Raw genomic sequence first — 17,805 nt, 5'->3', positions numbered from 1 at the left:
ATTTATTAAATTTATATCCCTGTATTACACACTTAAATAAAAATCACCTAAAATTTATTTTTCCTTTTGATCAATTTACTTTATGTAATTATTAATTTGTTTAATTTTGCATCAAATATAAAAATGTTCATATTTTTGTAGCAGAATAATATTTTATCATATAAATTTGCCAAACATTTTTTTTTTATTTTTTTTTTATAGTTTATTTTTAATTAGTGAGTCAACGTGAGGGTACAGTTACAGATTTATACATTTTTGTGCTCATGTTTCTCCCTTACAGAGTTTGATAACCCATCCCTTCACCAGTGCCCATTCTCCACCACCAGTAAACCCAACATCCCACCCCCCCTTCCCAGTCCCGTCTCCCCCCACCCCACCCTGCCACTATGGCAGGGAATTCCCTTTTGTTCTCTCTCTCTGGTTAGGTGTTGTGGTTTGCAATAAAGGTGTTGAGTGGCCATTGCGTTCAGTCTCTAGTCTATATTTGGCCCGCATCATCTTTCCCCCACATGACCAACAACCACATTTTACTTGCTGTTCCCTTCTCTGAGTTGCCCAGAATGAGAGAACAGCCTCCAAGCCATGGTGACAACCTCCTGGTACTTATTTCTACTATTCTTGGGTGTTCGTCTTATAGTCTATTATTCTATATTCCACAGATGAGTGCAATCTTTCTATGTCTGTCTCTCTCTTTCTGACTCATTTCACTTAGCATGATACTTTCCATGTAGATCCACTTATATGCAAACGTCATGACCTCATTTTTTCTAACAGCTGCATAGTATTCCATTGTATATATGTACCAGAGTTTCTTCAACCAGTCATCTGTTCTAGGGCACTCGAGTTTTTTCCAGATTCTTGCCAAACATTTTAAATCTAATTTTCAGTTAATGTAAATAATGCTTTAACAAATATAATGGTGTATATTATTTTTACTAGTATTTTGTACTCTTCAAATCCATACCAAAACTGAAATTATTGGTTCATATGGTAGTTCTATACATACATCTAAGGAAGTTTCATAGCTTTTTCAAGATATTTCACTAATCTTCATTCCTAAATATAATCCATTAGAATTTTATTTTCTTTCTACCCTTTACAAAATTTGTTTCATTATTGCCTTTGAAACGAGTTATCCTCATTGATATGAGGTGATTGTCTTTAAGAACTTAATTTATATTTCTATGGTGATCAATGATGCTGAATACTTTTTCATATCCTCTCATGATTTAAGTGTTCATTCATATTTTATGCCTATTTTAAAAGTGGGTTATTGATTATTATTGTTATGTTATCTCTATATACACTAAATATTAATACCCTGTTGAATAGTTGATATGGAAATATATTTTCCAATTCAGCAGGCACTTTTTATTTTGTTTATATCTTTCTCTTGCTGAATAATTTTTTTAATGTAACATAATCATAATTGTTCATCTTTATTTCTCTTTTTAATGGGTCAAGACACAAAGCAGGTAGGGAGTTTGCCTTGTATACAGTCGACCGGGTATGATTGCTAGCATTCCATATGGTCCCTTGAGCACCACCAGGAATAATTCCTGAGTGCATAAGTAACCCCTGTGCAGGAGTAACCCTTGTGAATCACTGGTTGTGACCCAAAAAGAAAAAAAAAAGACCTTTGTTAATAATATTTTGTTGCTAATTTCCTTAACTCTGCCCTGACTTCAGTTAAATAAAAAATAAACTTTTTAATTATTTATTTTCTTAATGTAAACGCAAGGTTTTAAGAGTATGATTTCTTTGCTAGTCATCAGGGAGTTGCAAATCAAAACAACAATGAGATATCATCTCACACCACAGAGACTGGCACACATTCAAAAGAACAAAAGCAACCAGTGCTGGCATGGATGTTGGGGAAAAGGGATGCTCTTACACTGTTGGTGGGAATGCCGACTGGTCCAGCCTTTCTGGAAAACAATATGGACAGTCCTTCAAAAACTAGAAACTAAGCTTCCGTATGACCCCGCAATACCACTTCTAGGAATATATCCCGATGATAAAAAAAAAACACAGTAGAAATGGCATCTCTACCTATATATTCATTGCAGCACTGTTCACAATAGCCAAAATCTGGAAACAACTCAGGTACCCTAGAACAGATGACTGGTTAAAGAAACTTTGCTAAATCTACCCAATGGAATACTATGCAACTCTTAGGAGAGATGAAGTCATGAAATTTGCTTGTAAATGGAAAGATATGGAGAGTATTATGCTAAGTGAAATGAGTCAGAGAGGAACAGACATAGAAGGACTGCACTCATTTGTGGAGTATAGAATAACATCACATGAGGCTGACACCCAAGGACAGTAGATGCAAGGGCCAGGAGGATTGCCCCATAGCTGGAACACTGCTTCATAAGCAGAGGGAGAAGGCAGATGGAATAGAGAAGGGATCACTAAGAAAATGATGGCTGTAGGAACCAGTTGGGATGGGAGATGCATGCTGAAAGTAGATAATGGACTAAACATGATGACCTCTCAGTGTCTGTGTTACAAGCATAATGCCCAAAAGTAGAGAAAGAGTATGGGGAATATTGTCTGCCATGGAGGCAGGGGGAGGGTGGGAAAGGGGGTGGGAATTCCTCCTCACCACCACGAGGAATTTGGTGGTGGGGAATGTGTACTGGTGGAAGGATGGGTGTTTGATCATTGTGTGATTGTAACCCAAACATGAAAGTTTGTAACTATCTCACAGTGATTCAATAAAATTAAAATATATATGTAAAGAATATGGTTTCTCTGTTTCTCAAGGTTATGATTACATGAGGATTCTTAATTTACTATTCACATATTTTAAAATTAATATAATATAAAATAAAATTAATATAATGGTCTTAAAATATAATGGTCTTGAGTTCTTTTATCCTCTGCTGCAAATAGTTATGTAGCCTGACACAGTCTATGAGAAAACTACTTCTCCGGAGTTAGACATGAAATTATATAAACTACAATTCCTAAGTAAAATTTCAAGGCCACACAATCACTGAACCAGTTTTTTTAAGTAAGTTTTACTATTTTTTATACTTTAACAAACAATAGAGTAAAAAGAAACTACGTGAAGGTAAGTAGATAGGCGTGAGAGTTAAGACTGCTGAAATAACTGGTATATGTGACAGAAAGTATGAGAAGAAGAAGTTTTCCTAGAGAAGAGTTTTCACTAGTTGATGTAAATGTATTTGCACATTGCATCTGAGGACTTGGCTATTCATAATCAAAGATAACTATATGGAGTAAAAGAAAAGGCACTATTTTATAGAACGGCTATTTATGTGATTAATAAAACTTGGTTCTTTTATTAAATAATATTAAACAGCTAAATAATATTACACAACTGTTCTTAAAACCTTGGACACTTAGCAAAAACTCCAGAAAGGTTGTGACAAAGAGTTAGGGAAAATTATTTGACAGTTTGTTTGTTAGTCTAAGATCTAGCAAAATAGGTCATACTTAAAATAGATGCATGAAAGTAAAATTTAAAAACCAAAATGAAGTCTAAATAATTTGGATCCCAAATAATATGTTACTATGAAGCTCAGTATTCAGTAGAAAACAATTATATGCAATATAAGAAATTGAAATATATGACTCAAAAACTTCAGAAAGTTTAAGTTTAATGGATACAGATATCAAGAGTTTTGTCTTCTGTAGAGTTTCAACCTCTAGTCTGAGGGCCAATGCTATATCCAGGTATAAAAGGGTTGAAAACCACTGGTCTAATTATTCCTATGAATAAAGTCATAGAATTAGCAAAAAAATAAATGGGACAAATATTGTTTTAAGTAGTTAAAAATATTTCCAAAGTTCTGTGGAAAAACTAGCTTGCAATTTAACTTTTAAATTGCAAATATTACAAAAGGTATATAAAAAGAAAACAGTACCTGAATACCATTATAATAATCAAAAACAAATCTAAAAGAAAACAAAGAAAAAGATGCATTATCTATAAGTAAATATCTCACATAACTAAAATTAATTAATATCTTATCATAAACTGAGGACAATAAGAGGAAAAAACAAAATAATAGTTTTGAAATTTAACAAAAATGTTCAAACTTTTTAAACTGCTCTATACTAAAGAAAATCCCCAACTTTAAGATACTAAGACAAAATTTTTAAAAAATTAAAATGAATAAGAGAATTTCTATCTGATTTGCACTAAGAGAAATAAAAACAGACTCATGCTTAGAAAAACAAATACGCAGTAGAAAATTTAATCTACATAAAAGAATTAAATGCACTGATAATAATAATTTATAGATAAATTTATAATTTGTAAATGTAAATTATTATCTGTTTCCTATCTTAGGTTCTTTAAGTTGAAAGCTATTATATAAATCAAATTAAACAAAAGGCTTAGAGAACTTATTTTATTAAAAATTATTATTTATCTAGATTATCATAATATAAATTACAATCTATGTATATACAGTGACATTGTATGTATATTATAATCTTTAAAACAAATACTCAAAGAACATAAAAATACAATAAGTAACAAAAAAATAAAGTAGAGTAAAATATTAGCCTGAATGAAGAAGTTATCTTTATTAACCTGAAGAAAGAAACACAAAAAGAAGGTACAAAATGGGGGAAAGAAAGCCTGCAGAAATAAAATAGCAAATTAGCAAACTAAAGGCCTCCAACTCCTATTAAAAGGGAGATTGTCACTTTATTAATTAGTTTTAAAATGCTATTAAAAGGTGTATCTGAATACAAATACACAAGTATCTTAAACGTATAAGTTTGAAGAAAGTCATTTAAATATATAGTTATATATTTATACATATTTAAATGAAATACAGTGTGCCGGGAATAAGATAAAAGCTGATCTAGGAGCAAAAAATATAAAATGGAAAAAATTTATAATGATAGGGAAATCTATTAATGGAGAAGATATAAAAGTCATTTCTACACAACATATACTTTTAAAGTGCTTGAAAGAGGGGCTGGAGCGATAGTACAGTGGTATGGCATTTGCCTTCCATGTGGCCAACCCAGGTTCGATTTCCAGCATGGTCCCCCCAGCACTGCCAGGAGTAATTCCTGAGTGCAAAGCCAGAAGTAATCCCTGAGGATCACTGGGTGTGACTGAAAAAGCAAAAAAAAAATGCAACCTATAAAGTGCAAAGTGCTTGAAAGAAATACTGAAAAGACAAAAAGGATAGTGGAAACACTTGAAATTATTGTGGAATATTTGATACCCATCTCTCAGACTGAACCCTAGATGCAGGTTGGTACTCCATCCTTTACCACAGATCATCATCTTTACTTTCTGTGTTCAGATGAAAAGCCTGTCAGCTACTATAGCTGAAATATATTTTATTAGTGTTTAAAACGATTGGCATCTCTATCTTCTGTTCCATTCTTTGAAAACCTTTCTGAGACTTCACTCTGTTCTTATGAGTAAAATTATATTTGCTTTCCTGAGACTCAAAATGATTCTATATAGACGGAATATCCTAGGTTTTTAGTACTTTGAGCATTCATTGCATTTTCATAGACATCTAAGAAAATACCATACAATAATCTCTGTGTTTGTGTGTCTGTGTGTTATCTGTAAAAAAACAGCTATACATATACTTTGACATATATAAAATAGGCCTTGTGTCAGATTTTTCCTTAATTTCATGTCCAATAGTGTTCAAAATTTAATTTCATCAGTCTGTGTAAAAATTATCAAATGTAAGGGAAAAAATCTTCATTATGTAAATCACATACAATGTAACCATTTGGTAATACCTTACCTGACAGATACAGTAACAGTCGTAAAGGCTATAGAACACTGCTCAAGTATTTACTTGACATTTATTAAACTGATTTTAATGGCAGTGACATTTTAATCTAATTCTTCAATTTAATAGTTTTCATAAAAATGCTCCATTTATTTAGATGCTTTATGTTTTCTTCCTATTTCCACTAATCATTTAGTTCATTTACTATTGAAGTATGTCATTTTGAAATAGTGCATTTGAATTAGAATAAAATAATTTCATAAAACATTATCATTAAAAGCCTATCTAGATTACAAAATAGTAAGTAATTAAAATTTTACAGGATTATTTTTTCATTTGTATCAATGATACTAAGTCATTAGGCCCGAGAAACCATTTGTATGCATCTATAGATACATGCCAGAGGTCATCTTTGGAAACAAAAATAATACATTATTATGAAACTCTGATTTATAATGGTTTTTCTTTTTAAAAAATCTTTAGTAGTAATCTCTTCTAATGAACATGATAAATTTGATAATCATCAAGAGAACTTTAGTGTTGCATTTATTTACTGAATCAAAAGAACCCTTAGGATTAAACAGTAAACAGACAAATGATGTTGTTCTGTTCCTTTAGGGTAGCTATTTTGTACCTAAGATATTTCTAGTACTTACCTTGTAAATTCAGATATCTATATTTATAAGTAATCAGTCAACATGATCTTGGCATTTTGATGATTTGAACCAAGACGATTTTTATACCTGCTGATTGTGTTTTCACTGCCTGACTGTTGAAAAGATCAAGTATATACTCCTGTCCCCTTGAAGAATAAAAGGCCTGAATGAGAAAAATATGATTTTATTTGTTTTTGTTGTTTGCTTCTTTAACAACACCTAGCAATGCTCAGGGCTTACTCCTGGTTCTAAACTCAGTAGTCACTGCAGGTTGTGCTAAAGAGATCATATGGGATGCCAAACCCAGGTTTGACGCATGCAAGAAAGTCACTCTACCCAGTGTCTTATCACTCTAACCTCAAAAGAGAGAACTTTTTAGTGTGAATTATCTAATATAAACATAACATGGTAAGGGAAAAACTGTGATGTGAATTTCTGATGATTTTTTGTAAAATTGTTCTAATACAGTTTGTCTAATGTTAGGAACTACTGTTGTCTAACCATCCTAGGTGATGACTTCTGAAGAAAGTCATACGTTGGTGACAATAATAGTTGGAATTATCGTTTTGGACAGGAACTGAGTGCTGAAAGTAGATAAAAGAATATATCTGATAACCTTTCATTATCTGTATTGCAAACCATAATGCCTAAGAGAGGGAGGGAGAGAGAGAGAGAGAGAGAGAGAGTAAGAGAGAGGAGAGAGAGAATAAAAATGCCTGCCAGAGGCAAGGTGTGGGGCCATTGGTGGTGGGAAATATACACTGGTGAAAGACAAGTGTTGGAACATTATATGACTGAAACCCAAACATGAACAACTTTTAACTGTGCATCACTGTGATTCAATAAAAAATTAAAAATAAAAGAAAGTTATGTGGTGAGGCTGGGGTGTCTTCAGAGAAAGCCAAGTAATGATAATGAAATACCATTATATGATGGTCTTAGCCATTGTGTCCTGTTGTGGAAACAATACTATAAACATTCAAGAAATTTTTTAAAGATTTAAGTTTTTGACCTATTTAGTTATATGGTGGTCTAGAAGATTATTTTTGCTTCTTAAAGTTTATTCCTTAGCTTTTTTTCATTTGTGCACATCATATGAGTGAAATTTCTTGGCATTTGTCCTTCTTCATCTGACATATTTCACTAAGAATGATACCCTCTAGGTCTATCCCTGTTATTACCCATATTAGGACTTAATATTATTTATCATCAAGTAGCACTCAATTGTGTATAACAATCTATTTATCTAACATATTATATGTAGAATTATCTATCTATGGGTATTTAGTTTGTTCTCAAATTTTGGATATTTAAATAATATTGAAATTGTGGTAGATTCTAGTCTATAATTACACCCCATTACTAAAACACTGTCCTATGTCTTAAAAAGTACTTTCCTTTTCCTTCTTTCAATATATTTTATTTGGTGCAGGAGGCACATCTGGCTATACTCAAGATTTACTCCTGGCTCTGCACTCAGTGATCACTCCTGATAAGCTCTGGGGACTATACACAATGCAGGGGATTGAACGTGGGTTGTTTGCATTCAAATAATGTGCCTTAACTACTATACTATCTCTGCATCCAACTGAAAATACTTAGCATATATATGTACATATATAAATATATTTACAATGATACTAGTTTTTAACTTTTAAATGAACAATATTTTGTCTAATATATTATATTACTTCTGCAAGCTACCAAGAGTTACCGCCTGCGCAGCAGAGCCTGGCAAGCTATGAATGGCATATTCGGTATGCCAAAATCTCACAATGGAGATGTTACTGGTGCCCACTCGAGCAAATAGATGAATAACGGGATGACAATGCTATATTATATATTATATTACTTAAATTACTTAATTTTTAGAAGTATGTCATATTTGAAAAATATTGTGTGGAGATTTGTTTATTCTTTTCAAGTATCTTCTGCTCTAGACAATTTGTAATAAACTGTAACAGATCTCTGTGGAATGATCCCTGGAATCATATTTTTTCTTTTTTGTTTGTTTATTTTTATTTTTTGGTTTCTTTTCAGCCAATCCCAATAATACTCAGGGAGCCATGAAACACAGAGGATTTAATCTGGGTCTTATGCATGCAAAATATTTGTTCTTTCTGTTCCAGGCTTTGAATAATCTCCCATTCCCCGAATCAGAAGTTTGACGTATTAGGGGAAAAAAATTGGTTCAGTTTTTAAAATTTCTCTTCTAAAATATTTGCCTTTTTAAAAGTACTGATGTTTGGGGCTGAAGCAATAGTAGAGCGGGCAGGGTGTTTGCCTTCCACTAGGCCTACCCAGGTTCGATTCCCAGCAACCCATATGGTCCCCTGAGCACGCCAGGGGTAATTCCTGAGTGCAGAGCCAGGAGTAACCCCTGTGCATTGCCCGGTGTGACCCAAAATGCACACCTTTGAGCATTGCTGGGTGTGACTCAAAAAAAAAAAAGAAAAAAGAAAAAGTACTGATGTTTATATTAGGGGCTGGAAAGGTCATAGAGGCAGAGAGGGACTTGTCTTACATTCTGCCACACCCTAGTTCAAACCCCAATACCGTGTATTTTCCAGAACGGGCAGACAGGATTTACTTCTGAGCACAGAGCCAGGAGTCACCCATGAGTACCACTGGATTTGCTTCCCCAAAAGGTTATTTTTACATAATATTGATCTTAATATAAACAAAATGCAGACAAACATAAAGTGAGAATTGAGATTCTATGGTGAGAAATTAGTTCTAAGAACTAATGAAAATTCAGTGAGGATGGATTTGACATTGGATTAAAAACTTATTTCTGGATGAAACACTTTTTTATCTTGTTTTGCCATCAATAAATTGATTATTTACAGTGAAATTCTCAATGGTCAAGTAGAGCAGAAATACCACTAGAGATAAAATTGCTTAATTACTCCATCTGATGCTAACAAGCATCCTGAATTAGAACTGGTTCCAGCAGGAATTCCAGATTTTCGTGGTTCATGATAGTCAAGATAATGTCTTGGCAGAACTCCAAGGTCAAAAAGCAAAATGAAATTTTTAAGAATTCCGTTAGTGTCAGTTATGTCTTAATGCATTTTAATGTATTAACAACATAGCAGTGGGTTAAAAATTAATGTCAATTTAAAGAAAATAATAACCTATCTCTTCATAACATAACCCAGATTATTCACTATGCAAACCTTGGGGTCAATGCACAACTTCTTTGAACTTAGATTCAGGTTGGGGTGCTCTATTTCTATCTTTTGTTCATTGATTTTCTCACTATACTTAACCTTTCAGAGGCAAATATAAAATATAAGCCTTGAAAAGAGAGAGCACTGAAAATTATAAAGGGCAATTATAAATTTATGGTTTCTATTCTTTTGAGAAATTAAAGTGTCTAAGAGTACATCTGTAGCTTGCTGCTCCTTCCTGGGGCACCATGGCATGTGTTTTGGTAGTCATAGACTTTTAGAACAAATTTTAAGTGAATAGTCAAAGCCATTAGCGAAAAAGATCTCTAATAGTAATGAGGGACAAAAAGATCTCAAGAGGATTGCTCACTCATGTTGATTTTTGACTGTTTGATTTCTGATAATAATGCAGAGACAATGATTTTAAAAAAATCAACACAGGTCCAAAGAAACAGTACCGGAATTTGGCACTTCTCTTGCACACAGCCAACCCTGGTTCAATCCTGAGCTCCACCTATGGGCCCCCAAGCATCCCTGAGCAAAGAACCAATAATAAGCCCTGAGAATTATGGGGTGTAACCCCAAGTCTTCTCTCAAATAATAGGCATCTAATGAAACTTTGAACTACTCATGGCATTCTAGATTATTCTCAATTTTTTAATAACAAATATAAGAGAGGAGTGCTAATATGCCATTTTTAGGTGAGGAAAGTAAAGGACTAAAGAATTGGCTATTTCCCAAATTAATAACTCGATCTAATGGGGAAGGAAAATGTAGATGCTTCACTTGAGTATAGATTTTGTGAAATCTTTTGGTCGGAAACTACAATAATCATAAAGAACAGAGCTGATGGAGAATTGATGGCTTCATGTATAAACATACTGATAAAAAATTAGACAATTAAAATCATAAACTCAGGTATTATTGTAATGAACTAGAAGCATAATTACAAAATTGCAGTAGTTTGGGGGCGAGAAAACCAGATGTACATGTGTTTGCTAACTATAAACAACTATTCATAACTCACAAGTGGTATATAAGATTATGTTCAATTGTAGCTCTGTAGCACTGTAGCACTGTAGCACTGTTGTCCCGTTGTTCATCGATTTTCTCGAGCGGCAAACAGTGACATCTCCATTGTGAGACTTGTTACTGTTCTTGGCATATCGAATACGTTACGGGTAGCTTGCCAGGCTCTGTTACGCGGACGGGATACTCTTGATATCTTGCCGGGCTCTCTGAGAGGGAAAAAGAAATTGAACCCAGGTCGGCCTCTTGCAAAGCAAACACCCTACCTGCTATGCTATGGCTCCAGTCCAATTACAAATAATAATTATAGTAGGCAAAAAAAAAAATGATGCAAAAGAAGACAATAGAGAGAAAGGATAGATAATGGTGATGTTGCAGAGAGGAAGATGTGGGGTTGGTGGGGTTAGTAATGCATGCTGGGGAAAACATTGACCGGACCCTAAAATCAACCCAGAGAAGTTCAGAAATCTATTGAGAGGCAGAATTCCAGGCCAGGTGCATGGAGGCTTTCTGAAAGAAGAGAGAGTTGTCCCCACCTCACCCTCCAAGGCCAGGAGAAGCTCCACCACTGTAACAAAGGACAACCTAAGAATATGAAAAGACCATCAACTGCCCCAGGCTCTCCTTGGCAACAGCAAGAGCAATGGACTAAGGGGTGGTGGTGGGGGGGGGGTTGAGAAACTATATCTGAACTAACTTGGCAAAGGAAGAGGGGCCTGCATGTCCACATCTTTCCAGATACGGACTTTCATCATTTAGGGCATGTTTCTCTTTTCTGGGGAAATGGCCCACTGGGAAAATCCATTCTTGGAATTTGTACTTGGCGTGTTTCCACTCTGGACAAGCCTGTGCTTGCTCTTGAGCATGTATCTTTAACTTATTCTCTCCTTCCCTCCCTTTATTTTTCAAATAGATTTGCTTTACTTCACTATTCATCTCCTTCTGAAAGGCTTTCCTGTGAGGCAAAGGTTGTTTGGGGGTTATACCAAAACCCCCCCAAAAAACCCAGGTAAGGTTTAAGACGGAGTTTCCTTTACTGCAAAGAGCAATTTCTCACTCCAGTCTGGGCCCATGGCTCCTGGAGAAATTGGGTGGGGAGAGATAATCACCCAAACTGAGCAGAACTAGTGTGCTTCAGGCACAGCTTGCTGGCTCTCTCTGGGGCTGGTGAGACATGAGGTCTGTGTCAGGCAGGGGCTTATCACAGACTCTCTTCAGTCCTAAATTTGCCAGACATCCCTGGATGACTGAGGTGAGTGGAGGGGAAAGCTGTAGATTTCCTTCCCCAGGAAGTAGCCTCTCTCCACTTCACTATCATAAGCCACCCTGGGAATCCTGTTCCTCAGCTGGTGGCTGCCCAGTCTACCACAGGGGACAACAATAAAAGGGCAGTGAAGGAAAAGCGGGAAAACAGCAGGCACTCCTGTCTTCTTGTATCCTAAAATCCATCACCTTTGCCCTTTACTTGTAATATTAAAGTGATTTTAAAATTCCTGTTTTAAAAAAATATTCTGGACTGGAGCAATAGCACAGCAGGTATGCTTTGCACACGCCCAACCCGGGTTCGATTCCTCCACCCCTCTCAGAAAGCCCAGCAAGATACGGAGAGTATCCCGCCCACATGGCAGAGCCTGGCAAGCTACCCGTGGCGTATTCGATACGCCAAAAACAGTAACAATAAATCTCACAATGAGACGTTACTTGTGCCCGATCGAGCAAATCGATGTACAACAGGATGACAGTGCTACAGTGCTAAAAAAATATTCTCTCTCAAGCAACTGTCAGATTTAAATACAGAGTTTGGACAAAATAACTTTCTCTTTAAAATACCCTTTTTTTGTTTTAGGAACCCTGTTAAAACATATTAGATGTATTCCAAAGGTAACCAGGGAAAAACAGAGGTTAAGAATTGTCTTTGTACTGCTGAAAACTTGTACAAGTATGATTATGTATTTGTGATAAAATGCCAGGAAATATAAATGTCATGTAATGACCCTTTAAAGCCGTTGTTTTAAAGCCTCTCTATGTGTAATTAGGCTGAAAAAGCATTAAGAAGAAATTATATGTTGTCAACACTCCACTTCAATCCTTCTCATGCCCCTCACCCTTCTATCTCTATACCTCAACGAGAACCTTGTTAGACATTTGGCTCTTAGTACAGATGATTATCTACTTCAATATGAGAAGTTGAACCATGTTTAAAACCCAGATCTTTCTTCTGACTCTCCCATATTCACTCCCTTTTCCACCTGATCTTTGCTGTCTGACTAGGCAGTCATTTGCATTTCTGCACTCCATGATTTAAATGAGAACAATATCAGCTACTTGCCACACACTAAATAGAAATGTTTTGAATGAATTAAAAAGGGTTTTCCTATATAGATTTATGGTATTCTTTAAGTTACTTGTATCTTAACTTATAATTTTCTCGGGGCTGGAGCAATAGCACAGTGGGTAGGGCATTTGCCTTGTATGCAGCTGACCCAAGTTTGAATCCCAGCATCCTATATGGTCCCGCGAACACCAAAAAACAAACAAAAAATTATAATTTTCTCACTAGAATCTTCAGGTCAGATTATTTTGTTTAGAAACGTTTACAAATATATTTAGCTCATCCTTTATTTAAAAGAAAGAAAGAAAGAAAGAAAGAAAGAAAGAAAGAAAGAAAGAAAGAAAGAAAGAAAGAAAGAAAGAAAGAAAGAAAGAAAGAAAGAAAGAAAGAAAGAAAGAAAGAAAGAGAAAGAATGAGAGAAAAACGGGAGAAAGAAAGAGAAGAAGAAAAGAATAATCTCCCAAGGAAATTTCTTTAATCTTCTTTAATCGAATGAGCAGAATGCACACCTCCAACTTCACTTGAGGTTACTTCCCCTTCAGCTAATTCCTGGTCCCCTATCATTTCAAGTGCCACCTGGGAGCCAATATCCAGTATCATAAACTTTAAAAAAACAGACAATAGAAGGATTTTCTAGTCATTTAAAAGAATCACCTAACCAATAACACTGCCAGCAACACATCCTGCCTCTTGATCTTCATCTTTCTATCTACTTATTCCAGTCTTAACTGCTATAAAATCAATCCCATACTCTAGTAACAATTTCTACTACTTTGCTATTTACTCAGACTGAGAAGTTCTGCTCATCTCTTTTTCATTCCTTTTTAGATTCATGTTTCATCTGCAACTTTGTCTTCAAAGTTCATTATAGACATGGTCATTTTCTTTTAATCTCCACTGATTTATGTAGCTTTGGTTTAGTTTTGGGGCCATACCCAGTGATACTCAGGGTTTAATCCTTACTTAGTATTTGAGGATTGGTCTGTTGGTGCTTGAAGGGCCAGGTGGTGCCAGGGAGTTTATGGGCCTTGATAAATTATCTCGCCAGTCTTGATTTATGTATTTTTAATTACACTTCTCTTTTTCTTTTTTTTTTTTTTTATTGAATCACCAAGTGGAGGGTTACAAAGTTCTCAGGATTATGTCAGTTATACAATATTCAAATACCCCTTCCTTCACCAGTGCCCATCTTACATTCCCAACCCCCCCAGTCTATCTGCCGCCCCCTCCCACCTCCCTAGTCCCCACCCTTATACGTGATAGGTTTCACTTCATTTGCGCTTATCTCGATTACATTCCATGTTTCAACACACAACTCACTACCGTTGCTGGGGTTTCCCCCCAAAAAGAAAAAGACAGTCCTATTGCCAATGAGGCATTTGATAATTCTCCATTACTAAGCATATAGAGATATTAAGTCCTGCTGTTTGTTACATAACTTTTCTTTTTCCCCCTTGCCCCGCGCCACCGAGTTCACGCCTGTTTAGTAATCGCCACGCTGTCTGACAAAGGGAAAAAAAACCGAAGAGGATGGTTATTTCCCGTCATCAGCCGGCGTGGGGCTCTGGCTTAGTTGATAGTCTAGTAGAGTGTCTGGAAGCAGTTTCTGGAACCAAAGCTCTTGTGCTGATATCGGCTCCAGCTCGAGATACCACCAGCGTCCCGCTGGTCCATGTACCTAATTTTTCCCCTTATTTCCCATTCCCACGCCACCAGGTCTGTTTGCTTAATGGACATCACACTATGTTTGACACCACGCCACGTTTCTTCCCGAGAAAGAAGGATATTTCTTCTCAGCCAGCGTGGGGATATAGCTTAGTTCAGTCTAGAGAGATGGCTACCATTTTGATTGCCTTCAATATTTCAACAAAATACTTACTATTCTTGTTAGGATCACCCACAAAAGTCCGACCCATTAAGAAGGAACCATTACATACTGCTGATACTAAGATGACATTGAGTTTTGGGTTTCTGTCTAAAGTCCAGGGAGAAAGTTGAAGGAGAGAGAGAGAGAGATTTCCGCACGGGGGACCTGGCGGAAACTCTCAAGTCACATACTGCAGGTTGCTGGTGGGCTGCCGGTGTCCCAAGCAGCTCCGTCCTCTTCGTCAGTCATTCTGGGGGTGCGGGCGCGGAGAAATGGGCTACACTTCTCTTTTTCTATGAGAGAATATTTGATTTTTCCAATAGTATTTTTTTGTCTTTTGTTTGAGGTGGATTCTTGAGTGATACTTAAAATATTTGTTTAGTAAATGAATGAATTTTTTATATCTCACTCTGAAACAATATTTATAAAAGTATGATTCATTAGGTAGTGTTCAACTCTTAGTATGTGGACAGTTAAGAACTATAAATTGTTAGTTTTTAAGTTAATTCTTTATGGCTTAGCTTAAGAATAAAACATGATAGCATTTTTCATACCATTGTGCTAGATTCTACTTTTCTTAAAGAACAAATGAAAGTTACCATTTTTGTAAAGATATCTTCCACTGAGTTTTATTATTTTTATACACATACTTTAAAAAATTTTAGGTGGATTCCCTCATTTCTTATTTATCTTCTCCCTTTTCCTAATTTTCTTTTATTTCTCAGTGTTAGTTCTACTTTTCATAGTAACTAATGTATTGTTCAAGTATCATTTCTCGTGTGAAATGTATAAATATCGGCAAGCTTAGTTTATTGAACATGTACAGTAACTTTTTTAAAAAAAGTAATTGGAGAGATAACAATTTGTAAATGAAGGAAAATTGGAGGAAGTTCAATATTGCTATTTGTGACCCGAATGGTAAAATGTGTTTTAATCTAGCATGTAGTAATTGCATCACTTGCCATGCATTTCCTTACATTTCTTTTGTGTATGATAATACCATTGTTTGATAGAGGAGATAGAGAAGAGACCTGAATTGGTAATAATGATAATTAGTTTTATGCTGGAACTGTGTAAGAGTTTCCTTCTGTTTTTATCACCTTAAAGGAGGAAACTGGTGTGAACTTAGCTTTAGAAATGCATAGTAGAAAGAAAAATTGATCTTTTTATGTGTTTGTCTTTGCTGTTGTGAGAACAGTATTGAATGGTTTCTGGCAACTACTAATCAATGGCATCTTCCTCCTGACAATCCTTTCTGTCATTTTTTGACACAGTTTTATTTTTTTCTCAATAGCTGATAAATTAATATTTATTCACTCAAACACTTATTGAGTGCTAACCTGTAGTCCACAGTACTCTAACTGCCATTTCGAATGTGGAATAAATATGGTACAGATTTCAAAAACAGTTTTTGTCTTAAAAAAAACATTTGTCCTTATCTACCCAACAACATAGCCGCTGAAAACACTTTAACTTGTTTATGAGGAGTAAATGTAAAATATCTAGTCCCATCTAAATATAAATACACACATCACTAAAAGCAACATTTTAGATATTATTTAAGATTATATAATGTTTTTATCTGATCAACTCATTACATCCATCCATCCATCCATCCATGCTTATCTAAAGAGCGCTGGCAAATCTAACACTAAATAGTTTTAATGACAGTTTCAATTTCTACGCAAATCAATTAAACAATTATAATCTGATAAAGCTCATCAGTCTTTACCATACATTTTGTTCTTTTACCACACAAAACTTAAAATCTGATTTTACTCAAATATGCTCATAGAAACTAAATTTTTTTTAAAAAATTTATTAGTGAATTACCATGAGGTACAGCTACAAACTTTCCTCACAATTGATCATCATTTTAGTGAAAGTAGTGAAAAAATCACTGTATCTGTGTAAAAATGGAGGTATAATCAATATTAAAGAGAATATTTGCAGATAATCTTTTTTTATCCTCTAGATACAGTAACTAGAGACCAAGTAAGCCAAAATCTTGTGTCATACGACTATAACTCATAAAGAGGGAAAATCAAGTAACTTGTATTTTGTGCATTTTTTAAATAGGGAGATATCGCCTTCCTTACTACTTAAAAAATGTTGGAGAAACATTAATTGATCTCTGGCTCTGGATGTTTATATTTATAAACACATAGAATGGAGGGCAGGGCAATTATGCAAAGCAAGAATCTCTGTTTTCTGCATTTGGCCACCTGTGAGAACAATCTGGTGAAAACCCCACCCCCGAAAATGCAGCCAGAGAAGAAAGCAGCATAGATTTTCTAATTAAAAGAACCCCTTGTTTTAGGAAACATATCAATGAAGGCCTTGGTCTACATTCTTTTTGAGCAACTGCCTTAAAATTTAGAATGCTCATCAGGAACTATGAGTCATTAAGCAGCACAGTGTGACTTTGTACAAATCTGTTTCAGAAGTTGCATACCATTCTTGTCTTGTCTTTTCCGGGAGAGGAATCCAGCCCAACATTTAGGATGGGGGACAGTTCTATTCCTTGGATTTCGTTCTGTGTTCATTGTTAGATGTGAGTATCAATTTCCTTCTTTATTTTGGTCCATTTAGAAATAGTAGAAAATACATTGAATAATTTCTTGATCTACCAATTAAACATTAACTTCTGTATTTCAAGCCAATAATGTACTTGAGAAAAAATGCATTAACAAGAAATAACAAGAGAGCTAGGTTAACAAAGGATTTTATTCAAAAAATTATTAAACTAGTGGACCACAGCTAAGCAGTACCATTAAGTAGACAGAAAATGAGAAAAGATGATTCTTAGAGGAAGCTTTACAAGACAACATTCAAAGACATTTTTTTAAATGTTTTTACAATGTTATTCATGATCAGCTTTCATGCATATGTTTCAACACAAGTGTCCACTTCCTTCTACCAATGCCCCTTTCCACCTTTTTCTTCCTACCTGTGAGTCTGCCTCTCTGAGAAGCGCTTCTTAATAAGTTTGAGC

The sequence above is a fragment of the Sorex araneus genome, chromosome 1 (genome assembly GCF_027595985.1).
Source record: "Sorex araneus isolate mSorAra2 chromosome 1, mSorAra2.pri, whole genome shotgun sequence".
Lineage (NCBI taxonomy): Eukaryota > Metazoa > Chordata > Mammalia > Eulipotyphla > Soricidae > Sorex > Sorex araneus.
This window is presented reverse-complemented; position numbering follows the sequence as displayed.